The sequence below is a fragment of the Sinohyriopsis cumingii genome, chromosome 10, assembly GCF_028554795.1.
Source record: "Sinohyriopsis cumingii isolate HCF-2022 chromosome 10, ASM2855479v2, whole genome shotgun sequence".
Classification (NCBI taxonomy): Eukaryota; Metazoa; Mollusca; class Bivalvia; order Unionida; family Unionidae; genus Sinohyriopsis; species Sinohyriopsis cumingii.
Genome location: NC_142970.1, coordinates 68,624,681 through 68,633,262, shown reverse-complemented (window position 1 = coordinate 68,633,262; position 8,582 = coordinate 68,624,681). Strand labels below are relative to the sequence as shown.

Genomic DNA, 8,582 nt, shown 5'->3' with positions numbered 1-8,582 from the left:
GTATTAAGGCACATTTCATTCATACCCTAACATGTTCTAGATTTAGACCAAACTTTAGAGCTATGTGAAAGAAAAATCTTTCGAATAATATAAAATTTAGAAAGGCGACTTCATTTTATTATCAAATATATATATATATATATATATATATATATATATATATATATATATATATATATATATATATATATATATATATATTTGAAATACAAGAGCTGCAACTTTCGCAAATATTTTCTACAAGTGACTTCCATAGAATTTCCATATTGATACCATTCATCGAATTGACTTCAAAATACAGCATGGTCTCCGAGTCTCAAGTTTGGCTCAAAGATACCATATACATATACAAATCAGAGATGCATTAATTGTCATAGGTTTTAAAGTTTTGGTATGAAGCAATTTTATATATCAATACTCTCCGTGTATCAAATCGTGATCCGCCGGAATAAATCTATGTAAATATTGTTTCTAGAGTAGGTTATCGTTTCTGTACTCTAGACCAGTAATGAATTTCCACTGGTGAATCATAAACGACATAAGCAGAAAACGAGAAAGACTTACTGTAAAATCTTCGTTAGCTAAATAAATTTAAAATGGTACACAACTTCCCTTCTTCTCACCGCTTATATTTTAGTTTTTGAAACATATAATAGGGTTCTAAAATGTACAAATATAGCTCCCCCTTTTTGTTCTTTGGCTGTGTTGATTGGTCAGTCAGAAGACTAATCGACCAACAGAGAAACATACGGACGGATAATAAATAAAATAATTGTACGGCAAGACCTCGAACCAGCCAACCGACCCTCCATCTCTCTTTATCACTAGATAGATAGATAGATAGATAGATAGATAGATAGATAGATAGATAGATATACTAACCTTTGAAGAAGTCGATATATGTTGTACGTCATTTTGTGTGAAAAAAACGTGGATGAGATATTTCAGTTTGATATCGGTCACAAGATATAAACATGCAAAGAGCACACTTTTATTCACAGATCATAATCAGTAATTTGTCCCAATCGCTGAGAAGGCCAGGATTTATTCAGAAAAATATTTACCATTGAATAATGAAAAGATTAAAATTGCTTCATAGCTCACGATAAAAGATCAATTACAATGTCACTAGAAATCTACTTTTGAAAATAAAACTTTATGAAAGCAACAATATGCAATTGCATTGATAATTTGAAAGCATAATATGGACTGCTTTAAATAAAAATTATTTGAAAAGATCTAGAAATTGAGCAAACTGTTTACTATTGATATAGACTGAGCATGTCATATAACTAAGAGAATACCCAAAACAGTAAACTGTGATCAAAATCAGGAAACATATTTTGCTAGTTATTACCATATATTTGTGAGAGAAAGATGGCAGGATAGTGGGTGGAGAAGATTCAGATATGGTAATATCACATATCAGGTATGTTTATTTTATATTTCTAAATATGGGGAGAATAATCTCATGTCAATAATAAAAAAATCGGTTGGCATCGGGAAAACAGCAGATAATTATCTTTATTTCAAACTATGAAAATTGTCATGTTTTCCTGCTAAAGAAATGTTTATTATTAGATATCGATCTTTCAGTATTGATAGCGATTTCAGTCGAACGCCTGTGCAAAATTTTAAAATATACAATTTATTCCATTAACTCTAAATCACACATAATATTTTTATGCAACAGCGATTTATATCAAATATACTCAACCCCTGTCGTGCGGAATTTTAAGTTTTACATATTGTTGAAAGATCACACTTTATAGTTACTGATGTCATTTTTGAAACATTTTTACATGTATAAGTAACGAAGATATAAAATATTTCTTCTTGTAGCTTTATTTGCTGGATACAAGGCACATTAACAGCCATGAAACACTTGCGAAATTTTGCTGGATACTGAATCATTCCATGTACGTCACTTGATTAGGTTAAGCGTTTACATTTAGCTCTCGTATTTGTTTTGCATTTAAGAAAAGGTATTATGCAGCTTACTTCAAAGTGTTATGTCTTCAATCTTAGAAGTCCTTTGTTTTGATAATGTATTTCAAGAAAGATTTTATATCAACTAATTTGGTCATATGTGGTGGATGCATATTGAATTAACAACACAGTTTTAAATATATTAAGCCGTAGCGTCTTCTTCTCTAATGTTTGTTCGGGTACAAAATGAAAATATCGTGCGAGAATTAGTACATTTGCTTTATCAGGCAAAATTAATTCCTTGTTTACTTATTTCCTACATCACCTCCAATTGCGGAAGTAAGGCTTGACATTCTTATTTTGTGCATACTGTGTACGTGTTCATCCTGAATGAAATGAATAGCTGGGGCATCTAAACCAAAATACTCACACGTTTATGTTTTTACATGTACAGTTTGAAGCACAGGAACTGAATACATTTAATGACTTCTAATTTTTCAACAACAACATCAACATCAATAATAATAATAATAATAATAATAATAATTGTTATTGATTATTTTTAGTAGTAGTAGTAGTAGTAGTAGCAATTGTAATGGTATTTGTTTTAGTATCCATGGTGTAAACATTGCGTAGAGATAACAAAAATTGTAATAGTAATTGAAGTCCTAAAACATGAAATCATTATTTTATAAGCTTAAAGATGAAAACTACTCTATGACATAAATACGATCCCATTTTTTCATCTACTGAGGAAACAAGTATCTTTCATTTGACATTTTTGTTCCAATATCTTTTTTTTTGAAAGCAATCAAACAACAATGTACGTAAGAAACACTAGGGTTCGCGTAATCAGCAGAGCCTCCGAACTATAAGCGATAGTTTTTCCATGTCCACATAAGTAAAAGTTAAGACTAAAATCCTACATTTTCTGCTCTCATTAATTTAACCCCTTGCAGTGTATATACATCTGTATTCATCTATTTTGCAATAATCATAATTTCTCCTATCTTTGCTTTCTTTTGTTTTCATTCAAAAGTGCTGAGAAAGGGAAATAGTTTTCACTTTGTACTATTACACGTGCTAAGTTTCTGAGCAGTCATTTGAAAGGGTTATAACAGTCACTTCCGTTGGTTTCACATGGAATCAGTTCACAATTAATACTTCCAGTTCAGTACCCACGAATGTAGTTCTAGTCTATTTTTAGAACATTTTTTCCTCTCTCATTTTGGTGGTGATAGAAGAGTTTTATTTATGCATTTTTGGTAGGGATTTAAAGGTAACTGTTTATTCTTCATAATATGAGCTCAGGGTGTTGTTGTATGTGTGTATTTCGGCGACAGTGCACAGTGAGTAATAAGGCCTTGGTGATGCTCCGGAAGTGAAATCTGTGTTCTGTTTACATGGTGATGTGTTGACAGTTCAGCATCTAAAAAAAGAGCAGGTCAACCTTTGACGAGAACTTCACCGTGAAGTCATCTTTGAAGGTAGTTTAGATTAGCATATGATTTGTATTGATTGTCACACAGTGGAAAGGTCAGTACTGAGAAACCAATGTAGATAACATATAGTAAAATTAATTGTGTCCTATGTCCTGTCAGGGAAGCATTGATTCAACTTTAAATTGCTATAATATTTTTATTATTAATGATAGACACATGAGATTTTCACACCTTGTGTATATTGACTGTAGCAATCCGAAAATATAATTAAAATTTTAAAAAATTAATTAATTTTTTTTTAAAGTTAATTTTAAAAAATTTAAAAATTAAGAAAAAAAAATTCCCTATAAATTCAAAGAAATGGTATCTGTTGGAGATGACACTCATTATTATTAGCAGCAATGTATTCCTACACCATATTGAAGTTGCAATGGAGGATTTTTTTGAAAGCCTGTCAGCAAAAATTTCATTGAATTCTGTAATAGCACATAATAGTGTTTGTAAAATATGGACAGGAAATGTAACAGCCAATGGATTATATGGCCTATTGTCATATAAGGATCCCACAACAAACACGTGGAAGAAAAAACATGTTCACAGACTGGCACTGATGGTGAAGTTGAGAAGTCTGACTATACCAAAGGAGCTAGATGCATCCCATTTATGCCATAAAAGTCTGTGTGTGAATGTGGATCATCTGGTTCTAGAGTGTCATTCCATTAATAATAATAGACAGTATTGCAAAGGTTATGGTCATTGCATTGGCCATGGTGACTATCCTGACTGCATGTTGAAGTTGAAATTGTAATATGGAATAAATTCAGGTATCATGATATATCCTTTACACCCACCCACATCCATATCAATGTATGTCTGGCATGGAAGGAAGGAAGGAAGGATGGATGAATGGATGGATGTATGTATGTGTTGAGTAACAAGGAGAAAGGAAAGAGTGTGGTCTTTATTTTAGTAGACCATGCTGGTATGACAGTGCTTTCTTAAATACATTCCTTCCTTCCTTCCTTCTTTCCTTCCTTTTATTCATTCATTCATTCATTCATTCATTCATTCATTCAGCTAGTCTAGTAAGTCATGTCTTGTCATGTCATGTTATTTTAATTTTGATTTTTTTAATCTTTATTTATTTTGCTTTTTAATTTCTTTATTTGTGTCTTCATATTCAGAGAAAACTGTTTCGACCTCTCCATAGGTCTCATCAGGTGGTAGTAAGTAACACAACTGCACATAACATGCGTTGTGTTACCTACGGATTTCCCCACTACAGTTTTCCCTTCTGTACAATGTGTTATTCATGGTGTATTTGAGCGCTTTCATTTTGCACATGGAATTAAGATAACTTTTTCTGTCTGCAGTGTCCATTGGCTCCTGCTAAACCTTTGCATAGGAGTGATCGCCCTTGGTATCTAGCAGTCCTTTGCAGTAGTCAGACTTCCTATTGCCTTGCTGTGTCCTGTACCTCAGATGGGCCTGTATCATATTTCCTCGTCTTGCTAGAATACGTTTCCTGGTTTTGGGATGCTTTTGATACAACTGATGGTAAGTGCAGTCTTTATCCATTGTCTCCAGTGATCTCAGAGTCCTTGTTGAAAGTTTACCTCCCAAGTGTGTTACTTTTTTTTTCAGTGATGATCCCAGGCTGTTATTGAGTCTGTGTATTGTTGAATGCACTCTTGCTTCAAAGTTTGTGGAATAGTTCACATTCTTAGGTAATGAAACACTGATTGATCTGTTCACTGCCTCACATTTCTGTGTGTTTGTGTTCAGTCGCAATCTTTCTACAACATCACAGGAGAGTTTCATTTTCAGAACTTCTAGCAGGATGTTCTTATCATTTTCTGTCATGTTGAGATGAGTCATTTGATGAGGGCCCAGGTATGCTGATCGCATCCACCAGCTGTTAGTACTTCCTCCCCCACAGACCTTTGAATACTGCCGGCATTTGGAGCAGTCCCCTGAATAACAGCGCAGAGTGGCATCCAATACTTGGGGAAGTTGACATTTAATTTTTTTAACATCACCACTATTGTCCTCCATCATTTGTTTGAAGATTAAACCGCAACGTGCTTTAATGTCTTGGCTGAAAATTTTCTGTTTGAGCCTTTTTCCTTCTCTTGTTCTTATTCCTGGAAACATGTTTTCACTAAATATTGCAGAATTACACCGTTTGAACTGTAAACGACCCAAACGGATGGGATCCGACAGTCTTTCTACTTTCCACATTGGATGCAGAATGGTATAAGCATTTTGGAAGCCAGCAGCAGCCTGTGCATCTCCATCTGTTGTTGCATGTCTGATGAGAATCTCTTGCAGAACAAATTTTTGTCCCATTTCTCTTGCCATTTCATACTCTGAATGTGGTGCAACTGGTGACAGATTTGCTGTGCAGTCAACATGGCCTCCTGGACATTTCACATCAAAACCTTTTCCCTTCAGCCATGCTCCAGTCCAACACAGCTTGTTTTCTATTGTAGTTCCCACAATGTATCGCTTCTCTGTAACAGTTTCGCAGGCAATTCCAACAGCTTGTGATGAACTTTGACCAGGTTTCTTTTCATGTCCAAAGCTAATGGCATTGTATCTCGCATCAAAAGCAACATTTATTTGCTCAGGATGCTGAACACCACGCATAACATTAACTTGTCTGACTAGTTTCAGCTTCTCTGTCATGTCCATTTCATTCATCTCCACAGTTGCTTTGCCTACAAGGTTGGAGGCCCTTTGCATAGATGTTCTGCTAGGTGGCGGAATGTCAGTGGCTGCAAGCAAGTATCTAGCCCTGGTGTTGCCCATTGGTGTATCTTGTAATCCAGCTTGAAACATCATATTTACAGCAGCAGGATTTGGCCCAGGTTTATTTGTTTTTATCTCATCATACAACTTATACTCTGGTGACTTAAAGCTGCAGTTTTTACACATCATAGTATGCTTCCAAGCAAGTCCCCATTTTATTTCATTAGCAATTTGGAACTCTGGTCTACCACATATGTTGACTTGATTGCCATGGCGATGAATGATATCATTCCACATTTCAACATTTTTTTTCATACAGATCATACGTGTCCCATCATGCTCATTCAAATTTGTCTCTTTCAGGTCCAGTTTTGCTTTGGATGATGGTTGTAGAATGTTTGCAGTCCCAGGTGTGCCATTACAGTCTGGTGCCTGAACTGACTTGAGACCCCCATTTGTCGGCTTTGTCACTGCTGTGACAGAGAACTTGTCTGCATCCATTCTTCTTGTCACTGGAACAGATGCAGCACTGGAACTTGGTAGAGTATTATCAGTCAGATATGTGACTCCTTTGTTATGTGGAATATATCCAGGTTTAAAAAAAGTTGTCTTCCTCTTCTTGTACCCTTTCATGGTTTCAGTTACGATAACTGCATGTAAAATACAAGAATCATCCTCTCTCTCTCACTTATATAGTTAGGAGAAGGCATGCTAGCTTGGTTTCAGAGAACTTCACCAACTCTTCAATACTACTGGAAGCCTGTCATCTGAAGACTCCTCCCCTTCATGGGTGAAAATGATGTCATGTACTTGGTTAGACCTAGCTTGCGTATTTAGATGCTACCAGATTTCAGGTGTTACCTTTCATTGACAAGCTTTGGTTTAATTGCTTCACACCTGATAAGGAAAACCATTGATGTTTATGACAAAGGATTGGAGAGACTTTGCCATAGAACAAAATTTGTCAACTTCAGGTTTTAAAATTTCATTAAAATTTAAGTTAAATTTAAATTTTCATATCAAAATATGTATGATTTTTTAAAATTGAATTTTCTAAGAAAGTTAAACAGTCTAGTTTAATTTCTAGTAATTTCCAGATTGGTGTTAGAACTAAAAACTAATTACAGTTTATTTGAAGTGTTTATCTTGATTAGCAAAATCACAATTAAACTTTAAGTTTTGTGCATTTTTGAAATTCGGCCATTTGGAATTGAGTTGTGTCTGTGTTACAGTGGTGTCAGCTAAAAGCCTGTATCTGTCCTATTCATGGATGAAAGTCCTTAAAACTTTGCAGCAGCATTTAAGAGACATTGATTTGATCATGGATGGAAGTTTTATCCATGGAGGTGAAATTGTCTAACCCTGTCAGGAATCAGTTCACAATTAATACTTCCAGTTCAGTACCCACGAATGTAGTTCTAGTCTATTTTTAGAACATTTTTTCCTCTCTCATTTTGGTGGTGATAGAAGAGTTTTATTTATGCATTTTTGGTAGGGATTTAAAGGTAACTGTTTATTCTTCATAATATGAGCTCAGGGTGTTGTTGTATGTGTGTATTTCGGCGACAGTGCACAGTGAGTAATAAGGCCTTGGTGATGCTCCGGAAGTGAAATCTGTGTTCTGTTTACATGGTGATGTGTTGACAGTTCAGCATCTAAAAAAAGAGCAGGTCAACCTTTGACGAGAACTTCACCGTGAAGTCATCTTTGAAGGTAGTTTAGATTAGCATATGATTTGTATTGATTGTCACACAGTGGAAAGGTCAGTACTGAGAAACCAATGTAGATAACATATAGTAAAATTAATTGTGTCCTATGTCCACATAACCTTCCGTAAGCAAAGAAAACTGGAATCTTTCATTCATTCATTCATTCATTAGTTGGTTAGTTATATGGTGAGCGGTTAGTTGATTGTCTTGAGTATCATGGAAGTACCAATATGTGTGCTGTTTTGGAGTTTGTTGCATTCTGCAGAAGTACATGTGCGTGCAAATGTTTTCAACCTGTTTTACGTGGTTTTGAATGTGAAAGGGGATCATACATACGCGGACGCAGTAAAAACGTGTGTCAACTTCTAGTAATGGAGTAACTGTTAGAAAATAAATTAAATTACCTACTTGGTCAATATCAAGCTATAACTTTTTGAAAAGTATATTGGCTATAAACATCTTGGTTCATGTCCAGATGGTTATTGCACTGACGTGTTTACACATGTGGATACGACACGTAAACTACAAACAATTATGTAAGAAAATAGTTGTTAATGTATTGCATTCTTGGTGTAAAATATACTCAGATTTCACTGAACAGTGTGAAAGTGTGAATGAGTGCATTAAGATGCAAAGAATTAAAACAAGACACTCTTAACATTATTATTAAAATTATTATTATTATTGTTATTATTATTATTATTATTGGGGCCCGGAGAGGCCGAGTGGTCTATAGTGCATGTCCTTTACC

The 8,582-nt window shown here is 34.7% G+C and overlaps 1 long non-coding RNA gene across 1 annotated transcript; it reads left to right on the top strand.

Annotated features, from left to right (window-relative positions):
* Positions 1-3,374: 3,374 nt before the first annotated feature.
* Positions 3,375-6,661, top strand: LOC149790346 (uncharacterized). The gene is made up of 2 exons (XR_016424045.1): positions 3,375-4,928; positions 6,486-6,661. It is a non-coding gene; the product is annotated as an uncharacterized LOC149790346 (long non-coding RNA).
* The last annotated feature ends 1,921 nt before the right edge of the window (positions 6,662-8,582 follow it).